This window comes from Lotus japonicus, chromosome 1, assembly GCF_012489685.1.
Source record: "Lotus japonicus ecotype B-129 chromosome 1, LjGifu_v1.2".
Taxonomy (NCBI): Eukaryota; Viridiplantae; Streptophyta; class Magnoliopsida; order Fabales; family Fabaceae; genus Lotus; species Lotus japonicus.
Window position 1 is genome coordinate 99041921 of NC_080041.1, and position 22648 is coordinate 99064568.

At 32.7% G+C, this 22648-nt stretch overlaps 1 long non-coding RNA gene across 8 annotated transcripts; it reads left to right on the forward strand.

Moving 5' to 3' along the window:
* The first annotated feature begins 267 nt into the window (after positions 1-267).
* LOC130728278 (uncharacterized) lies at positions 268-22389 on the forward strand. 8 transcript variants are annotated; one of them, XR_009015630.1, is made up of 7 exons: positions 268-577; positions 685-831; positions 1349-1418; positions 1882-2028; positions 2624-2687; positions 12867-16142; positions 16232-17018. It is a non-coding gene; the product is annotated as an uncharacterized LOC130728278 (long non-coding RNA). The 8 variants fall into 8 exon arrangements; XR_009015632.1 differs by having other exon boundaries at positions 12867-16130; XR_009015636.1 differs by lacking the exons at positions 12867-16142; positions 16232-17018 and adding an exon at positions 22078-22389 and having other exon boundaries at positions 2598-2687.
* Positions 22390-22648: the final 259 nt, after the last annotated feature.

The following is a 22648-nucleotide window of genomic DNA, read 5'->3' on the forward strand; positions in this document are numbered from 1 at the left end:
TTCTTGAAATTTATAAATTTCTTAAATTTTATTACTATTAACACGAAAAAAATCTCAATTCAACCTTTCATTAAGATTTTTAAATTTCTTAAAATTTGTTAGTATTCATTTAACACTATTTTGCAAACTCTATTTCATTAGCTAAAAATAATAAACGACAGAGGATTAACGCGTGAAACAAGAAAGCGTGAAAAGAAAGTCAGTAGTTATTTATGAGTGTATAAATAGCATGTACAGTCAATGCTTCCCTTTCCAAAACCCCTTTACTTCACTCACTCACTCACACTCACTCATGCTTGACCACCGAGAATTGAGAGGGTTATTGCGGCGGCGGCTTCATTGCTTTCGCCGGTGGCATCTCATCGTCTTTCAAATCTCAGCGTGAAGTAGAAGACGCTGATCGCTGCTTTCACTCACTCGTCTCTCTGTTTTCGAAACACGCTGTTTCTTGGCTTCCACCCTCAACCAACCTTCAATCTCAACCCTAACATTAGGGTTATTGCTCTGATTCCCAATTTCCCACCCTAACATTAGGGTTCTTGGTTCTAGGGTTATTCAACACTTCTTCTTCTTCCATGTATGTTTCTTGCAATATCTTCTTCGTTTTCTTGATCTGTAATGTTATTAAATCAAGATTTTGATTTCTTTTTGGTATTTTGATGTTTCTTCCGCTTTTCATTGTAGCATCCAGACCTCCAACTCCAGGAGTTCTTAGTTGAGGAATTGGTTGGGAAGGTCTTTCTAGTGTCTTGGCCGGTCTCTGGGGAACTTTAACGTTTGCACAATTGCTGTGACTAAATTTGGAAGCCACTATAGTGTTGTCTCTTGTGGGTAAGTGTTTACGATCTCTTTGTTCTTGAATCTAACCTTCACCAGAAATACACTTCATATATGAGCAACAAGTTACTGGAATAATAACCGAGAAGCCATTTGGATTATAAGCATTGTTGATAGTTCTCTTGTGGTCCTAGTCTTATTAGTACTAAATATTTGAGTATGTCAAATTATATAGTAATGTGATAATTTATAGGTTTCTGTGAATATTTAGCTTGAGAGACCGTGGGAGGAAGTCAAATCTCACGTAGGATGTTAGACACTCATATATAACCACACTTTTGATAGCATTATGGGATTACATTAGGTATGTTACTTTAATTTTGACCAGACAATGATATCCACCCGTGGCTTCTGCTAAAGCTGTCATACCTTAGATATAAATGTAAGTTATGTTAACATTTGCACTAGTGGATGTGCCATGTATGCCATAGTTATTTACATAAGCTTTATGTGCTTTCATTATTGTATATGAAATATTTTCTTTCTAACTTTTTTGATATTATCTTGATAGTGATGGCGATGCGATGGAGTCCCAAGCTGAAGCTCTGGGGCAGTTGACAAGTGATGATCTTGAAGGGAAGGTATTGTAGTAGCTGTTTATATACCTTCTAACTTTGAGTTTATATGTATGAATTTTATGTTTAGCTTGAAAATGAAAGAATACAAATGAAAAAGAAGAAAACCTTGGTTTATTTTATTTTAATTTATTATTAGGGGAAATGGGATCATAGTAACTAAGCCCAATTATATTTTATACAAAGAAAAGTTGATTTTTAAAATGATTGAAATTGAGATCTTCATCGTAGCTAGATTCAGTATGCTTGCCAGTGGGTTTTTAGTGAATATATGCAAATGAGGTGTTAGAGGCAGTTTCCCCTTTATTTTAACAATTTTGTTTTATGTGAGTATATTATAGTAAAACATGTAACTGGTTTGATTTCACTGGGGGAATTACAGATTATAATTTTCTTTCAAGATTTGTGATGATAAATGTTCATGTCTGGCTTCTATGCTTTCAATAAAATGATATTTGTTTCTGTACAGGTCGAGTAGATTTGTCAGATGTGAAGTATCAAGTGTTGTTTTCACGGAAGAATGGTTATACAAGATTCATGTGTAGCATGAGAGATGCTAAGATGTCATTGTTTCTGGTTGAGATTTGAGAATGAAAGGTTACTAGGCTGATTCCAGGTTAGTATGTGTCATTTTTTTGGTATATTTTTTTAAATTAAGAATGTATTTTAGACTTTTTTTAAGGATATTGATGGAACTTTAGGGTAGATAACATGTTTATGTAGATCCTCATTGTGGGTGCTGGATGGTTGGATTCATGCTTTGAATTGAAATTGATAGAACATTAGGGGTTAGATAACATGTTTATGTAGATCCCAATTGTGGTGCTGGCTGGTTGAATTTATGCTTTGAATTGAAATTGATGAGACATTTAGGTTAGATAACATGTTTATGTAGATCCCTATTGTGAGTGCTGTCTGTTTGCATTCATGCTTTGAATTGAAATTGATGAAACATTAGGGTAGATAACATGTTTTTGTAGATCCTCATGGTGGGTGCTGTCTGGTTGCATTCATCCTTTGAATTGAAATTGAAAGGACATTTAAGTTAGCTAACATGTTTAGGTATATCCTCATTGTGGATGATGTCTGGTTGCATTCATGTTTGAATTGAAATTGATGGAACATTAGGGTAGTAAAATGTTTATGTTGATCCCCATTGTGAGTACTGTCTGGTTGTCACGGAAGAATGGTTATACGAGATTCATGTGTAGCACGGGAGATGCTAAGATGTCATTGTTTCGGGTTGAGAATGAAAGGTTACTATGCGGATTCCAGGTTAGTATGTGTCATTTTTTTAGAATTTTTTTTTAATTAAGAATGCATTCTAGACCTTTTTTTTATATTGATGGAACTTTAGGGTAGACGACATGCTTATGCAGATCCTCATTGTGAGTGCTGGCTGGTTGGATTCATGCTTTAAATTGACATTGATGAAAAATTAGGTTAGATAACATGTTCATATAGATTGTTTGCATTGAAATGTGTTTGCATTGCAACTTTTGTGAGAAACCTTATTTGCATAACAATCATTTTACACTTTGTTACATTGAAAACCTTTTAGCATATGTTCACATTGACACTTGTTTATATTTAAACATTTTTAGCATATTTCACATTAAAATCTTTTTAGGATATGTTTGCATTGCTACTTATTTGTATGAAAATCTTATAAGCATATAAATGAAATCTTGTATTGATACTTGTTTGCATTGAAATCATTTTAGCATAAGTTTGCATTAAAAACTTTTTCGCATGTGTTATATTGATACTTATTTGCATTGAACTCATGTTGCACTTATTTACATTGAAACCCTTTAGCATAAGTTGTATTGATACTTGATTGCATTAAAACCTTTTTAGCATTTAAGTGAATCCTCTTTTGCATTGAAAACCTATTAGCATATGTTGGATTGTTACTTGTATCCATTGAAACCTTTTTAGCATAAGTTTGCATTGAGAACTCTTTTGCATATGTTAGATTGATATTTGTTTGCATTGAACTTCTTTTAAGCATATAAGTGAAAACTTTTTTGCATTGAACTCTTGTTGCACTTATTTGCATTGAAAACCTTTTAGCATAAGTTGTATTGATATTTGATTGCATTGAAACCTTTTTAGCATTAGTTTGCATTGAAAATTCTTTTGCATGTGTTAGATTGATTCTTGTTTGCATTGAACTCTTTTAGGCATATAATTGAATCCTTGTTTGCATTAAACTCATGTTGCACTTACTTGCATTGAACCCTTTTAGCATAAGTTGTATTGATACTTGATTGCATTAAAACCTTTTTAGCATAAATTTGCATTGAACACTTTTTGCATATGTTAGATTGATACTTGTTTGCATTGAACTCATGTTGCACTTATTTGCATTGAAATCCTTTTAGCATAAGTTGTATTGATACTTGATTGCATTGAAATCTTTTTAGCATTTAAGTGAATCCTCTGTTGTATTGAAATAATTTTGCACTTAGTTGCCTTGAAAACCTTTTAGCATAAATTGGAATGATACTTGATTGCATTGAAATCTTTTTACCATTAGTTTGCATTGAAAACTCTTTTGCATATGTTACATTGATACTTGTTTGCATTAAACTATTTTAGACATATAAGTGAAACCTATTTTGCATTGAACTCATGTTGCACTTATTTGCATTAAAACTCTTTTAGCATATGTTAGATTGTTACTTGTTTGCATTGAAACTTTTTTATCATAAGTTTGCATTGAAAACTTTTTGCATATGCTAGATTGATACTTGTTAGCATTGAACTCTTTTTTAGCATGTAAGTGAATCCTTGTTTGCATTGAACTCATGTTGCACTTACTTGCATTGAAACCCTTTTAGTATAAGTTGTATTGGTACTTGATTGCATTGAAACCTTTTTAGCATTTAAGTGAAACCTTTTTTGCATTGAAATAATTTTGCCCTTATTTGCATTGAAAACCTTTTAGCATAAATTGAAATGATACTTGATTGCATTGAAACCTTTTTACCATTAGTTTGCATTGAAAACTCTTTTACATATGATCGATTGATTCTTGTTTGCATTGAACTCTTTTAGGCATATAAGTGAAACCTTTTTTGCATTGAACTCATGTTGCGCTTATTTGCATTGGAAACCTTTTAGCATAAATTAAAATGATACTTGATTGCATTGAAACCTTTTTACCATTGGTTTAAATTGAAAATTCTTTTGCATATGTTCGATTGATTCTTGTTTGCATTGAACTCTTTTAGACATATAAGTGAAACTTTTTTTGCATTGAACTCATGTTGCACATATTTACATTGAAACCCTTTTAACATATGTTAGGTTGTTACTTGTTTGCATTGAAACATTTTTAGCATTTAAGTGAATCCTCTTTTGCATAGAAATAATTTTGCACTTATTTACATTGGAAACCTTTTAGCATAAATTGAAATGATACTTGATTGCATTGAAACATTTTTACCATTAGTTTGCATTGAAAATTCTTTTGCATATGTTAGATTGATTCTTGTTTGCATTGAACTCTTTTAGGCATATAAGTGAAACCTTTTTTGCATTAAACTCATGTTGCACTTATTTGCATTGAAACCCTTTTAGCATATGTTAGGTTGTTACTTCTTTGCATTGAAACCTTTTTAGCATTTAAGTGAATTCTCTTTTGCATTGAAATAATTTTGCACTTATTTGTATTGAAAACCTTTTAGCATATGTTGGATTGTTACTTGTTTTCATTGAAACTTTTTTAGCATGAATTTGCATTGAAAACTTTTTCATATGTTAGATTGATACTTGTTAGCATTGAACTCTTTTAGGCATATAAGTGAAACATTTTTTGCATTGAACTCATGTTGCACTTATTTGCATTGAAACCCTTTTAGCATATGTTAGGTTGTTACTTGTTTGCATTGAAACCTTTTTAGCATTTAAGAGAATCCTCTTTTACATTGAAATAATTTTGCACTTATTTGCATTGAAAACCTTTTAGCATATGTTGGAATAATACTTGATTGCATTGAAACATTTTTACCGTTAGTTTGCATTAAATTTTTTTTTGCATATGTTCGATTGATTCTTGTTTGCATTGAACTCTTTTAGGCATATAAGTGAAACCTTTTTTTCATTAAAATAATTTTGCACTTATTTGCATTGAAACCCTTTTAGCATATGTTAGGTTGTTACTTGTTTGCATTGAAACCGTTTTAGCATTTAAGTGAATCCTCTTTTGCATTGAAATAATTTTGCACTTATTTGCATTGAAAACCTTTTAACATAAATTGATATGATACTTGATTGCATTAAAAAACTTTTTACCATTAATTTGCATTGAAAACGTTTTTACATATGTTAGATTAATACTTGTTTCCATTGAACTCTTTTAGGCATATAAGTGAAACCTATTTTGCATTGAACTTATGTTAGACTTATTTGCATTGAAACCCTTTTAGCATATGTTAGGTTGTTACTTGTTTGCATTGAAACCTTTTTAGCACAAGTTTACATTGAAACCTTTTCAGCACAAGTTTACATAGAAAAACTTTTTGCATATGCTAGATTTATACTTGTTAGCATTGAACTCTTTTAGCATTTAAGTGAATCATTTTCTGCATTGAACTTATGTTGCAATTATTTGCATAGAAAACCTTTTAGCATAAGTTGGATTGATACTTGATTGCATTGAAACCTTTTGAGCATAAGTTTGCATTGAAAACTTTTTGCATATATTAGATTGATACTTGTTTGCATTGAACTCATGTTGCACTTACTTGCATTAAAACCATTTTAGCAAAAGTTGTGTTGATACTTGATTGCATTGAAACCTTTTTAGCATTTAAGTGAATCCTCTTTTGCATTAAAATAATTTTGCACTTATTTGCATTGAAAACCTTTTAGCATAAGTTGGATTGATACTTGATTGCATTGAAACCTTTTGAGCATAAGTTTGCATTGAAAACTTTTTGCATATGTTAGATTATACTTGTTTGCATTAAACTCATGTTGCACTTACTTGCATTAAAACCATTTTAGCATAAGTTGTGTTGATACTTGATTGCATTGAAACCTTTTTAGCATTTAAGTGAATCCTCTTTTGCATTAAAATAATTTTGCACTTATTTGCATTGAAAACCTTTTAGCATAAATTGGAATGATACTTTATTGCATTGAAACCTTTTTACCATTAGTTTGCATTGAAAATTCTTTTGCATATATTAGATTGATTCTTGTTTACATTGAACTCTTTTAGGCATATAAGTGAAACCTTTTTAAAATTGAACACATGTAGCACTTATTTGCATTGAAACCCTTTTAGCATATGTTAGCTTGTTACTTGTTTGCATTGAAACATTTTTAGCACAAGTTTGCATTGAAAAACTTTTTGCATATGCTAGATTGATACTTATTAGCATTGAACTCTTTTTTAGCATTTAAGTGAATCCTTTTATACATTGAACTCATTTTACAATTATTTGCATTGAAAACCTCTTAGCACAAGTTGGATTGATACTTGATTACATTGAAACCTTTTGAGCATAAGTTTGCATTGAAAACTTTTTGCATATATTAGATGAATACTTGTTTTCATTGAACTGATGTTGCACTTACTTGCATTGAAACCCTTTTAGCATAAGTTGTATTGATACTTCATTGCATTGAAACCTTTTTACCATTAGTTTGCTTTGAAATCTTACATATGTTATATTGAATCTTGTTTACATTGAAGTCTATTAGGCATATAAGTGAAACATTTTTTACATTGAACTCATGTTGCACTTATTTGTATTGAAACTCTTTTAGTATAAGTTGTATTGATACTTGATTGCATTGAAACATTTTTAGCATTTAAGTGAATCCTCTTTTGCATTGGAATAATTTTGCACTTATTTGCATTGAAAACTTTTAGCATATGTTGGCTTGTTACTTTTGTCCATTGAAACCTTTTTAGCATAAGTTGGCATTGAAAACTTTTTGCATATGTTAGATTGATACTTGTTTGCATTGAACTCGTATAGGCATATAAGTGAAACTTTTTTTGCATTGAACTCATGTTGCACTTATTTTGCATTGAAACCCTTTTAGCATATGTTAGGTTGTTACTTGTTTGCATTGAAACCTTTTAAGCATTTAAGTGAATCCTCTTTTGCATTGAAATAATTTTACACTTATTTGCATTGAAAACCTTTTAGCATATGTTGGAATAATACTTGATAGCATTGAAACCTTTTTACCATTAGTTTGCATTGAAAATTCTTTTGTATATGTTAGATTGATTTTTGTTTGCATTGAACTCTTTTAGGCATATAAGTGAAACCTTTTTTGCATTGAACTCATGTTGCACTTATTTGCATTGAAACCCTTTTAGCATATGTTAGGTTGTTACTTGTTTGCATTGAAACCTTTTTAGCATTTAAGTAAATCCTCTTTTGCATTGAAATAATTTTGCACTTATTTGCATTGAAAACCTTTTAGCATAAATTGAAATGATACTTGATTGCATTGAAACCTTTTTACCATTAGTTTGCATTGAAAATTCTTTTGCATATGTTAGATTGATTCTTGTTTGCATTGAACTCTTTTAGGCATATAAGTGAAACCTTTTTTGCAATGAACTCATGTTGCACTTATTTGCATTGAAACCCTTTTAGCAAATGTTAGGTTGTTACTTGTTTGCATTAAAACATTTTTAGCATTTAAGTGAATCCTCTTTTGCATTGAAAAAATTTTGCACTTATTTGCATTGAAAACCTATTAGCATAAATTGAAATGATACTTGATTGCATTGAAACCTTTTTACCATTAGTTTGCCTTGAAAACTTTTTCGCATATGTTAGATTGATATTTGTTTGCATTGAACTCTTTTAGGAATATAAGTGAAACCTATTTTGCATTGAACTCATGTTGCACTTATTTGCATCGAAACCCTTTTAGCATATATTCGGTTGTTACTTGTTTGCATTGAAACCTTTTTAGTATAAGTTCGCATTAAAAACTTTTTGCATAGGCTAGATTGATACTTGTTAGCATTGAACTTTTTTTAGCATTTAAGTGAGTTCTTTTATGCATTGAACTCATGTTGCAATTATTTGCATTGAAAACCTTTAAGCATAAGTTGGATTGATACTTGATTGCATTGAAACCTTTTTAGCATAAGTTTGCATTGGAAACTTTTTGCATATGTTAGATTGATACTTGTTTGCATTGAACTCATGTTGCACTTACTTGCATTGAAACCCTTTTGGCATAAGTTGTATTGATACTTGATTGCATTGAAACCTTTTTAGCATTTAAGTGAATCCTCTTTTACATTGAAATAATTTTGCACTTATTTGCATTGAAAACCTTTTAGCATAAATTGGAATGATACTTGATTGCATTGAAACCTTTTTACTATTAGTTTGCATTGAAAATTCTTTTGCATATGTTAGATTGGTTCTTGTTTGCATTGAACTCTTTTAGGCATATAAGTGAAACTAATTTTGCATTGAACTCATGTTGCACTAATTTACATTGAAACCCTTTTAGCATATGTGAGGTTGTTACTTGTTTGCATTAAAACCTTTTTAGCATAAGTTTGCATTGAAAACTTTTTGCATATGTTAGATTGATACTTGTTTGCATTAAACTCATGTTGCACTTACTTGCATTAAAACCATTTTAGCATAAGTTTTGTTGATACTTGATTGCATTGAAACATTTTTAGCATTTAAGTGAATCCTCTTTTGCATTGAAATAATTTTGCACTTATTTGCATTGAAAACATTTTAGCATAAATTAGAATGCTACTTGATTGCATTGAAAGCTTTTTACCATTAGTTTGCATTGAAAATTCTTTTGCATATGTTAGATTGATTCTTGTTTGCATTAAACTCTTTTAGGCATATAAGTGAAACCTTTTTTGCATTGAACTCATGTTGCACTTATTTGTATTGAAACCCTTTTAGCATATGTTAGATTGTTACTTGTTTGCATTGAAACCTTTTTAGCAAAGTTTGCATTGAAAAACTTTTATCATATGCTAGATTGATACTTGTTAGCATTGAACTCTCTTTTAGCATTTAAGTGAATCCTTTTTTGCATTGAACTAATGTTGCAATTATTTTTATTGAGAACCTTTTAACATAAGTTGGATTGATACTTGATTGCATTGAAACCTTTTTAGCATAAGTTTGCATTTAAAACTTTTTGCATATGTTAGATTGATACTTGTTTGCGGGTAACTCATGTTGCACTTATTTGCATTAAAACCCTTTTTGCATAAGTTATATTGATACTTGATTGCATTGAAACCTCTTTAGCATTTAAGTGAATCCTCTTTTAAATTGAAATAATTTTGGACTTATTTGCATTAAAAACCTTTTAACATAAATTGGAATGATACTTGATTGCATTGCAATGTTTTTACTATCAGTTTACATTGAAAGCTCTTTTGCATATGTTAGATTGATACTTGTTTGCATTAAACTCTTTTAGACATATAAGTGAAACCTTTTTTGCATTAAACTCATGTTGTACTTATTTGCTTTGAAACACTTTTAGCATAAGTTTTATTGTTACTTGATTGGATTGAAACCTTTTTAGCATTTAAGTGAATCATCTTTTGCATTGAAATCATTTTGCACTTATTTGCATTGAAAACATTTTAGAATAAGTTGGATTGATACTTGATTGCATTGAAACCTTTTTAGTATAAGTTTGCATTGAAATCTTTTTGCATATGTTAGATTAATATTTGTTTGCATTGAACTCTTTTGAACACACAAGTGAATCTTTTTTGCATATGTTAGATTGATACTTATTTACATTGAACTCTTGTTGCACTTATTTGCATTGAAAACCTTTTAACGTAAGTTGTATTGATACTTGATTGCATTGAAATCTTTTTAGCATTTAAGTGAATCCTTTTTTGCATTGAACTCATTTTGCACTTATTTGCATTGAAAACCTTTTAGCATATGTTGGATTGTTACTTGTTTCCATTAAAACCTTTTTAGCATAAGTTTGCATTGAAAACTTTTTGCATATGTTGGATTGATACTTGTTTGCATTAACTCATGTTGTACTTATTTGCATTGAAACTCTTTCAGCATAAGTTGTATTGATACTTGATCGCATTGAAACCTTTTAAGCATTTAAGTGAATCCTTTTTTGAATTGAAATCATTTTGCACTTATTTGCATTGAAAACTTTTAGCATATGTTGGATTGCTACTTTTTTCCATTGAAACTTTTTTAGCATAAGTTGACATTGAAAACTTTTTGCATATGTTAGATTGATACTTGTTTGCATTGAACTCTTTTAAGCATTTAAGTGAAACCGTTTCTGCATTGAACTCATGTTGCACTTATGTGCATTGAATCCTTTTTTTGCATTGAAATCATTTTGTACTTATTTGCATTGAGAATCTTTTAGCATATGTTGGATTGATACTTGATTGCATTAAAATATTTTTTGCATTTAAATCATTTTCTACTTATTTGCATTGAAATTTTTTAGCATATGTGAAATCGTTACTTGGTTGTATTGAAACATTTTTAGCATAAGTTTACATTGAAAACTTTTTTGCATATGTTAGATTGATATTTGTTTGCATTGAACTCTTTTTAGCATATATGTGATTCTTTTTTTGCTTTGAAATCATTTTGCACTTATTTTCATTGTAAACATTTTAGCATATATTGGATTGATACTTTATTGCATTAAAACCTTTTTAGCATATAAGTGAAACTTAGTTTGCATTGAAACCTTTTTTTCATTGAAAACCTTTTAGAATATATTGGATTGATACTGGATTGCATTGAAATATTTTTTGCATTGAAATCATTTTCCACTTATTTGCCTTGAAAACTTTTTAGCATATTTTGGATTGATAGCATTGAAATATTTGCGTTGAAACCTTTTTTTGCATTGAAATCATTTTCCACTTATTTGCATTGAAAACTTTTTAGCATATGTTGGATTGATACTTGTTTGCATTGAACTCTTTTTTAGCATGTAAGTGAATCTTTATTTGCATTGAACTCATGTTGCACTTACTTGCATTGAAACCTTTTTAGTATAAGTTGTATTGATACTTGATTGCATTGAAACCTTTTTAGCATTTAAGTGAATCCTCTTTTGTATTGAAATAATTTTCCACTTATTTGCATTGAAAACATTTTAGCATAAATTGGAAGTATACTTAATTGCATTGAAACATTTTTACCATTAGTTTGCATTGAAAATTCTTTTGCATATGTTAGATTGATACTTGTTTGCATTGAACTCATGTTGTACTTACTTGCATTAAAACCCTTTTGGCATAAGTTGTATTGATACTTGATTGCATTGAAACATTTTTAGCATTTAAGTGAATCCTCTTTTGCATTGAAATAATTTTCTACTTATTTGCATTGAAAATATTTTAGCATAAATTAGAATGATACTTGATTGCATTGAAACATTTGTAGCATTAGTTTGCATTGAAAATTCTTTTGTATATGTTAGATTGATTTTTGTTTGCATTGAACTCTTTTAGGCATATAATTGAATCCTTGTTCGCATTGAACTCATGTTGCACTTACTTGCATTGAAACCCTTTTAGCATAAGTTGTATTGATACTTGATTGCATTGAAACCTTTTTAGCATAAATTTGCTTTGAAAACTTTTTGCATATGTTGGATTGATACTTGTTTGCATTGAACACATGTTGCAATTATTTGCATTGAAACTCTTTTAGCATAATTTGTATTGATACTTGATTGCATTGAAATCTTTTTAGCATTTAAGTAAATCCTCTTTTGCATTGAAATAATTTTGCACTTAGTTGCCTTGAAAACCTTTTAGCATATATTGGAATGATACTTGATTGCATTGAAATTTTTTTACCATTAGTTTGCATTGAAAACTCTTTTACATATGTTAGATTGATACTTGTTTGCATTGAACTATTTTAGACATATAAGTGAAACCTATTTTTCATTGAACTCATGTTGCACTTATTTGCATTGAAACCCTTTTAGCATATGTTAGATTGTTACTTGTTTGCATTGAAACTTTTTTAGGATAAGTATGCATTGAAAACTTTTTGCATATGCTAGATTTATACTTGTTAGCATTGAACTCTTTTTTAGCATGTAAGTGAATCTTTATTTGCATTGAACTCATGTTGCACTTACTTGCATTGAAACCCTTTTAGTATAAGTTGTATTGATACTTGATTGCATTGAAACCTTTTTAGCATTTAAGTGAATCCTCTTTTGCATTGAAATAATTTTGCCCTTATTTGCATTGAAAACCTTTTAGCATAAATTGGAATGATACATGATTGCATTGAAATCTTAAAGTACTAAATTCAATTCATTTAAAATGAGAAGTATAAAACTCAAAATATCCTCTCAAGCATTTAACTCATCCAAAATGTGAAGTCTTCATCGTAGGTAATTCAATATTTGGAAGTACGTTATTGCATTTTTTACTTATATATACAGGGCGGGGACCCCACAGTGCAGGGAGAGTGATCATCATCCTCGTCCCCAAATTCTTATCGGAGGCATTTTCATCCTCGTCCCTATCTCCACGGGGAAAAATTCCCCAAGATCGAGGCCCCAAACGGGGCAGTCCCCACGGGGATCTCCATATTCGGATGGAAATTGCCATTCCTAGGTCTGGATGACTTCAACTTTAGATTCATAAAGGCTTTCTGGCAGGAAATGAGGATGGATTTCAAGAGGGTGTTGGATGATTTTCATAGGCATGGTGCTTGGCCCAGAGGGGGAAACTCTTCTTTATTACCCTAATCCCTAAGGTAGATACTCCGGTTGGACTGAATAATTTTAGGCCGATTTCCCTAATTGGATGCATGTATAAAATTGTTGCAAAGATCCTAGCAAACAGACTTAGCTTGGTGATGGAGAAGATAATTGATAAGAACCAATCAGCGTTTGTCGGGGAAGACAAATGTTGGATAGCGTGTTGGTGGCGAATGAGGTTATTGATGAAGCGAAAAGTAAGAAGAAAGCTTGCCTTGTGTTCAAAGTGGACTTTGAAAAAGCCTACGATCCTGTTAGTTGGGACTTCCTCTATTACATGATGCATGGGATGAGGTTTTGTGGGAAATGGATTGGTTGGATAAAGGGGTGTGTCCAATCGACTTCGATATAGTAGAAAAAATGAGATGAGATGAGATAAAATAAAGAAAAAAATATAGGAGATGAACATATAGGTAGTTTAGGAATGAACCTGAGTAATCAACAAATTTTTGTATAAAGTAAACAAAAATACGAGGTTAAGATTTACATGGGCCAATAATATATATTTTGACATGTGTTTTATAAAATTCTAAATCATGACACATATCAAAATATTATTGAATCACTTAAAACTAGAGTGATTTTACTTAATATTTACTTCGCTGATTTAGAGATAGTCCTAAAAAATATTAATGAATTTACTATTTTACCCAATTAAAAAGTTTAATAACGATATAAATACGTCTTTCAAATGTTAGAGTAAGTCAGACGTGACTCAACTTTATAAGCTATAGAACATAGTTCGACACATTTATTGCAATTAATTAATTTTTTAAAAAGTGAATAAATTTCTATCACTTCTTACAAAATGTGTGACTTTAAAAAAAAACATGATGAGTGTTTTGCAAGCATTTTTCTATATTTATTATATTTTTTTGATACAAGCATTTTTCTATATTTATTATATGATATTTCTTATACCTCCGGTCACTATAAGTAAAAAATAAGTTTTAAAATTTATTCAATAAATGATATATCTAGTCTATAATAATAAATTAATCATCATTTATTTAATGAATCTAAAATATTGTTTTTTGCCTATAATAGTGACGAGAGGATTTATATTTTTGTGAATGTCTGAAACTGTTCATATTGGGAAAAGAAAAGAACACACCGAGAAATGAGATGAATCTTATCGCCGGTAAAGGCACAACTCAGTCCAACTACAACAGCTAGAGAAAGCGAGAAAATGGAAAGGAGAAAGTAATTGACAAAGTGCTTCTGGCGATAAATATAAAGCAGACACACCGCTGCAATTGTGTGCAAAACCACCACCAAAAACATTATTATTAGAGAAAAAAATTAAGAAGAAGAAGAAAGAATTGAACACCCAGTGATAGAAAGAGACGCACTGATAAGAGGTACTAAGATGAGGAGGATGTAGACAACAAGGCCGGCATCAGTGGTGGCGAAGAAGACTGAGATGGGGTTGACGATGGTGATGACAGCGGCGACTGCTACAGTGGCGAGCAACTGAATAGCGATTATGGTGTAGACTTTTCGGATGAAGGACCACTGCAGTTCAGAGGTCTCGAACATCAACGTGTACATAGGCTCCGCATCCGTTTTCCACATCTTCTTAAGCTTTGCTCTATAGCTATTTTTTACGCTACACAGATTCTCGATTTACAAAAGGTGTGTGAAAGTGGCTTATCATAAAAAAAACAAAAGATGTGAAAGTCAAAATATGCTTTGAGTTTTAATCTCGATCTTCTTTGTTCACTTGGTGTGGAAGGGGTAAGAGTGTCAAGTTTTTTTTAGAAATGGTTGTTGTTTTAGAAATTTAAGATTATTTATCACATTTTATACTCCGTTTTTTATTACAATTTTATATACTCCCTCATTATAAAAATGATTGTTGTTTTATAAATTCAATACTCCCTCAGTTCCTATTTAACTGTCCAGGAAAAGAAGAAACACACATATTAAGGAGTGCAATTAATTTTCTTACTTTTCATAGAAGTATTATTTGATTTCTTATTTCACCCATTAAAATGTATATTATCTTTCCTCATTTATTGTTCCTGCAAGGACTTTTCTTGGAAAAACATCATTTAATATTCTCTTAAAACTCTAAGTGGACAAATATATAGGAACAAATTTATTCTTCAAAGTGGACAGTTAATAAGGAACAGAGAGAGTACTATTTATCACATCTTCTTCCATATATACTCTCGTTTAATATTATTATATCTCTTACCTAATACCTCAAATTCTCACCAATCACAATTCTTACTAATTACTCACCCAATGACTATTATTCTCTCTTTTTAATAAAATTCAACTTTAAATAGAGGTGTTTTAGACAAATCTTATATTAATTAATGAGTTTTTAAACTGTGTTGATCATCTAAGATAACAACCATTTTAACATCAGGGAGTATATATTTTATTTTATTTTTCGTATACTTTAACGTTGGATTTGCATAACGGATCAAAATCATACGTCTCCTCTTTCTGTCTCTATTCCTGTCCCACCAACCATAATTTGACACCTCAATTAAAATGTACACGCGAGCATTTTCTTTACCTTAACTCTGTTACCGCGTTCCGTCACTCACTTGCCTGCTTTACTCATTTGTGATCTAGCGGCGTTACCTTGTATTTTCTTTGTCGGTCACTCCAAATCCAATTGTAGCAACAACTCCACTCACAATAACATTGTGCTGCCTCCATTGCCCATTACATGAGAGAAGAAACATTGAAATATTTATTAATTGTTGATGATTTTGAGACTTGTTTTCTTGGTTCTGTGTTGCTGTTGAATTTGGGAATTAAATTTGATTTTATATTATTAGTTATTGGTAATTTTTCAAACCCTAATTTCCCAAAATTCCCCCAAATCTTGGTTTTGATACTTCCCGTCCCTCAACTAAGTGCGATGACAACAAGATGTAGAAATTGATGCAGATGAAAAACGAAGCTAGATGGAGGGCAAAGGAGGTAACCAGCACGGTACTTGATTTCAATTATTTGTTGTTCTCTGCATTGTTTGGTTACCTCCTTTGAAGTGTTTGCTGACCCATTCCTTCTCCGGACACTAGAAGGCAACCGTCGAAGAAATTTCTAAAGCGCCGATCAAGGTGGTTACGCCAATAATCACCGCCGCTGAGGATCTTGAGGCTCGCCACCGCCTCGTCTGTCGGCGCGAACAACGTTAGCGGAGGATGATTCTAGAGCCCCAAGAACTGCATGAGTGATGCCATGATAGAGCACCCTCTCGAACTCAAGGAGCCGCAGTGGCGACTGCCGACGACTACAGAGGGAGGTGATGCATGGAGAGAGAAAGTGTGGGGGAGGAGGAGAGAGGCGAGAAAAGGGAAATTAAGAAAAAGAAGATGAAGTTGAACAAACGTCTACTTAACGCCGTTAAATGAAAAGAGTGATGTGTTGGAATTTTTAATTGAGTTGTCAATTTCTTACTGGTGGGACAGGGTTTGGGCCAGAGAATTGAGGCAGAGGATTTGGACTCCTTGCATAACTCATAAAAAAATAACAATAATTCAATATTGTCTTCTTACTAACACTTCATTAATGAATATATAAATTTTCATGTGAATCAACTCGATCAAACATATGCCAATACTCAAAACGAAGAGACCAAGAAACATGAAAAGAGGAACAACCACTCACATGTAAACGTTTAAAATTGTCAAATTTTCCATATCATCATGCTGCCTTCACAAGTTGACATTAAGAAATCGATATCTTGTCTTCTTCCATGTGGAACAACAATTTCTTTGTCACTACATGATATTTTCAATGTTATCAACTTATCATCACATGTAAATTGTAAAGTTGCTTCAATTTATGTTTAAACAACTGATAATTAACAATGACCATTGCAATAAAGAATAAGCTAACGGCAAGTTGCTCTGTAAGTATATATTAATCAAACAATGACCAAATGAAAAAAAGTCTTCTTCCTCTCAACATGGGCATTACGCTATATAGATCTGGAAGGATCGATAGAGAGCTTTCATCTCATCCCATCAAAAAGCTTTCTCCTCCTCTCACCATTATATAGAAGCAGAAAGCAGAAGTATTATTGTTTACTCGAATATTTTTAAAATAAATAGGAATCCATGAGTAATTTGATGACAAGATTCAAGTCCTATTAAGTATTTTTTTATAGGCAAATGTTAGTAAATTAGTATTTTCTTAGGGTTCGAACTCTGGACTCTTCTCTTTTCATATCACACCTAACTCTTATGTCTCTTAACTCTTATCACTTGAGCTAATCCTCAGAGACCAATAATTTCTTTTCATGAAAATGTTTAAGTGTGTCAACGTCGGCTAAAAAGGTTAAAGAAAAGAACATATTCTAAGAACAAGTGCAGAAGAATTTAAATCAAATGGAAATAAATTAAGATTGCACAAAAGAGAAGTAAAGTAAAAACAATAGACTGAAAGCATAAATTGCATTGAAATTGAGATCGTTCCACCGTTTGTCCAGGGCCGGCCCAAGGCCTAAGCCACCAAAGCAAGGTCTTTAGGCCCAATTTTTTTTTACCATTTAAAAAAAGCCCCAAGTTTTTTTATTAAATAAAAAATGCCTCAAAATTAAAATTAATAAAATCTTATTTTAGATCAACCATGTTTCAACAAAGATTAAATAGATTAATTTTATTATCAATTGAAAAAGACAAGTTAAATCAAATTGATTATGATAATTTAATAAATGATTTTGCATATAAAAAAGATTGAAAAATAAAATTTTGAATAAATTTTTTTACGTAAAAAGTTTTAATAAAAGAAATATTGTTTAGGTAAAAATGCCTGACTTTAAATTTGTTTTAGGTCTCATCTAGTGTTGGGCCGACTGTGAGTGTATCAATGTTTGCTAAAAAGGTTAAAGAAAAGAAGTATTCGAAGAGCAAGTGCAGAAGAATTTAAATCAAATGAAAGAAAGATTGCACAAAAGAAAAGTAAAGTAAAAACAATAGACCGAAAGCATAAAATGCATTAAAGTTAAGATGGTTCCACTATGTACATACTCTATAACTCACAATTACTGTATTGTGTTTTTTTTTATAAGCAAAATTGTATTTAATTTTAGCACAAGGGGTGCTAAACCCAAATACATGAGATAGGGGAAGTAGCCAGAAGACTACTACCATAAGGAAATAAAAAATACAAGAGAAGGAGAAAGACATGCATAAAACATGAAACCCAGCCACCTACTGATACACAGGGGAGAAGATAAAAATCGTGAGCTACCCCAGCAAAGATACAATCCAACATGGATGATCAATTACAATATAAGTAGATACCAGAACTGCACCAAAAAATTACAAGCCCACCACATTCCACAACCAATAATTAGAGCCCTTGAACACATAACACATGATCATTATACCACTCAAATAATGAATTTCTGAACCCAGGCAAACTTGACTTGTTCCAAAGCCAAGACCTCCACCTAATCAGTTCGAGCACTGTTGAAAAATCCTGAGTTCCCCCTCTAAAAACCACCTCGTTCCGGATAAGCCAGAGAGACCAAATTGTGGCCATCCAAACAGAGAGCAAACCTCGGTTCTGAGCTAAGTTCCAGCCAAACTGAAATTGCAACAGATGAGCTCGAGCACCTTCTGGTAGTGCAGTAGAATATCCCAACCAACTATAACAAGCTCGCCAAATATCCGCTGAGAATGGGCAAGAGAACAAAAGGTGAGAGCAGGACTTAGCATGAAGGCCACAAAATTTACATAGAGCCACTTCCACAGAAGGGAGAACACCGCGGATGGGAAGGTTTGTTGCACAGGGGATCCGATCCAAAACGCAACGCCATGCAAACGCCTTAACTTTAGAAGGGGCCACTGAGCGCCAAATGTTCTTAAATATGGTATCAGACTCTCCCAATTCTGGTTCCTGCAAAAAAGAATAAGAGGAGCTAACAGAGTAAGCACCATCGGGGTTCGGGAGCCAAAGCCATTTATCCACTACACCCTCCACTAGCGGAACCGCAAGCATGTCAGAGTGCAGTTCCTGAAGCCAAATCAACTCTCTGCCAACAAGGGGTCTGCGCCATAAGAGATTCCAATGCCAAGAGCCAGAAATCCACTGCCTGCAATCAGAGATACAATCCCATTTCAATCTTGACAAATTATACAGCCTGTAGAACTGTCTCTAAAAATCCCCTTACCTGACCAGCCCTCAAGCTAGAATTTTGTATCGTTTCCTGACCAAACTGACTTTGAAGACCCGGCATCCAGCCAACTCGTTCCTCCTAATTCACAAGCTGCCTGAACATCCTTCCACCAAGCTGATTCCTTCAGACATGTTCCCTGACTGTATTTAGCTCTAATAATTTTGCACCACAAATTATCAGGCTCCGACCTCAACCTCCAAAGCCACTTCCCCAGAAGAGACCTGTTAAACAGTGATAGATCCTTGATGCCCAACCCGCCAACATCTTTTGGCTTGCAGACATCAGACCATTTTACCCAAGAGATTTTCCTATCTTCCTAATTTCCCCCCACAAGCAGCGCATAATTCTATTGCAGATCTTCAAAACACAAACTGGGATTTAAAAAAAAGATAGAAAAAACAGGGGCAGTGCTGAAAGAACGCTTTGGATGAGACAAATGCGGCCACCAAATGAAACCAGTTTGTGCTTCCAAGCTGACAATCTCCCCCTCAACTTCTTAATAACATGCTCCCAAGTTTTTTGGCAACCACCTCGACTTCCCACAGGGATCCCCAGATAAATGAAAGGAATTTGCATTACCTTACAGTTAAGAAAGGAGGCGAATTGATGTGCAACTTCGGCTCAAGAGCAATGGAAGCCAGCTTGCTTTTGTGGAAATTCACTTTTAGACCATAAGCCAGCTCAAAACATCGGAGAACACATTTCAACACCATCAAATTCTGGATAGAGGCCTCACCCAGAAAAATAATATCATCGGCAAACTGAAGCAAGGAGACCTCAACTCCTCTATCCTTTCCAACATGAAACCCCTTAAATTTTCCAACTTCGATTGCATTGAGAAAGAGCCCATTTAATCCTTCAGCAACAATTAGAAAAAGGAATGGAGCCAGAGGGTCCCCTTGACGAAGCCCTTTTTTCCATTCTAAACTCACCACTAGGGCTGCCATTTACAAGTACAGACACAGATGCAGATCTCAGACATCCTGTAACACCCAATTTTCTGTTATTAGGTTATTTATTATTTTATTTTAATTAGTATTATGGTATATGGTAATTAAGTGATTTTATTAGATAATTAAGTGATTATGTGATATAGATAAATAAGGTTTTAGGGTTTAGTGTGAGTAATTGAGAGTGGGGCCCATTGTATGGCTATTTAAGGGTTAGGAGTGAAATAGAAAGAAAGAAAAGAAAAAAAATAAGGATTAGAAGAGAAGCAGAACAAGAAACACGTGAAAGCAGAGAAGGAGAGGAGAAAACTTAGAACTGATCTACAAGAGGTAAGGGTTTGAATTCATGTTTTATGGATTGGTATGATAGTGGATAATGATAGAAAGCATGATTTAGGAACCCTAGGTTGCAAAAATTCCCAAATTCAAATAGTTAGGGTTTGGCTTTTAGATGATTTTGGGGGTAGATGATAGGCTTGCATGATGCGCAGAAATTTACGTTCTCTTGTACCCTTTTTCGTGCTATATTAGTGGCCGAATTTGAAGAAGTAGTCTTCATAAAAGTTGTAGGTTTTTCTGTTACGAAACTTTTGCCACTGGTTTCACATCATTCCGACGTCTGTAGCTCGAGTTATGTGTATTTTAGTGAGTATAGGTTAAGCTGTCCAGTTTCTTACGAACTGCGGTTAGTGTACGATTTTTCCTGATTTTTGTACTTTGAATTGTGACTTGAAAATTTATAGAGGTTTACAAAACGTGTATACGGAACCATGATAAAAATATTAGATTTTTCTGAGTATATTTGATAATTTACATCTGTTTAATAGTTCATTAGATGTGTGGTGCGCGCACATGGCGAGTTGCGCAGGAAGATGTCGCAAGATGTCGCGACATGGCGAGTTGCGTAGGGAGATGTCGTGAGATGTCGCGACATGGTGAGTTATTCAGCGACATGGCGAGTTGCGTAGGGAGATGTCGTGAGATGTCGCGACATGGCGAGTTGTGCAGTGAGATGTCGCGAGATGGCGAGCATGAGCATGTCGCGAGTTTTTGGGAAAATTTAGAGAGAAATCCAGTCTTTAGGAAATAGTTGCAGAACCTGTTATATATGAATTATATTTAATTTACATCTATTTTTAATAATCATTATATGATGTTGTTTCTGAATTGATGTTATGTTTGAGATGCTAAGTTGTTGTGATTGCAAGTTGTATAATTGATAACATGTAATATGTGTTTTGTGCAACTGGTGATGAATATGCTAAAATAATTAGGACTTGGAGATGGTCTGAATATGCATATGTTAGTTGAGTTTTGCACAATACACTGCATAGTTGTCAAGAGGCAATGTTTGCTAGTTCTCGTGGAGGCTAGTGACTTGTCCCAAAACTGGAGTGGTTTTGAAGCCTAGAGCGAGGGCTTTATTGGTGGTTATCTGTCTGGAGTGGACGCGGTGATACCGCTAAGGATAACAACTATGGTACCAAAGGCATTTGCACGGGTCTCACTTGAGTCATATGTGTTATGGTGATATTTTTGGAGAGATTTGATGTGGTGGTAATTAGAGACTATTATATATGTTCTAATTGAGCTATAATTTATGGAGTATTTGCCATAACTGTGAACTTGATTAATTATGTTAAAATTACATAATTTATTATTTGTTAGTGAATGTGAGTAATTTATGTGGAGCATAGATAAGCTTTTACATTATTTATTATTATGCTTATCCATATGATATGAGTTCTCACCCTTCTGTTGGAATGATGTTCTATGCGACATCGCTCAGGTACCGAAGATAGTGGAGCTTCTCGCGAGGGTTAGTTGGAGGAGCTAGTCTTTCATTTACGGTTTAGTTAGGGGACTCATGCTCTGTTATGTAACACCGGGAAACGTTTAGTTTTGTCCCTTGATGTTAAGAGTTACCTATGAACTCTCTTTATGTTAAATTTTGGAGTTGAAATAAATCCGTTGTGCTATGCATATGATGTTGCGACATTAAAGTTGGAAAATTTATATATTTATTATGAGCATGACAGGTGTTTTGATTTATGTTTCTGGAGAATAAGTGTGACACCCTCTGTGTTATGCATTTTACTCTGATTTATGATATATTATTATGCGGGGTTTAGAGGGTGTTACACATCCCATTATCCACCCAATCCATTTTTCACTGAATTTCATTCTTCTCATCATGTACTCCAAAAACCCTCATTCAACAGAGTCGTAGGCTTTTTCAAAATCAACTTTAAAAATAATTGTAGGCCTTTTCTTTAATTTTGCTTCATGAACCACTTCATTGACGATCACAACACTGTCAAGCATTTGGCGTCCCCCGATGAAAGCAAACGCCAGATCAT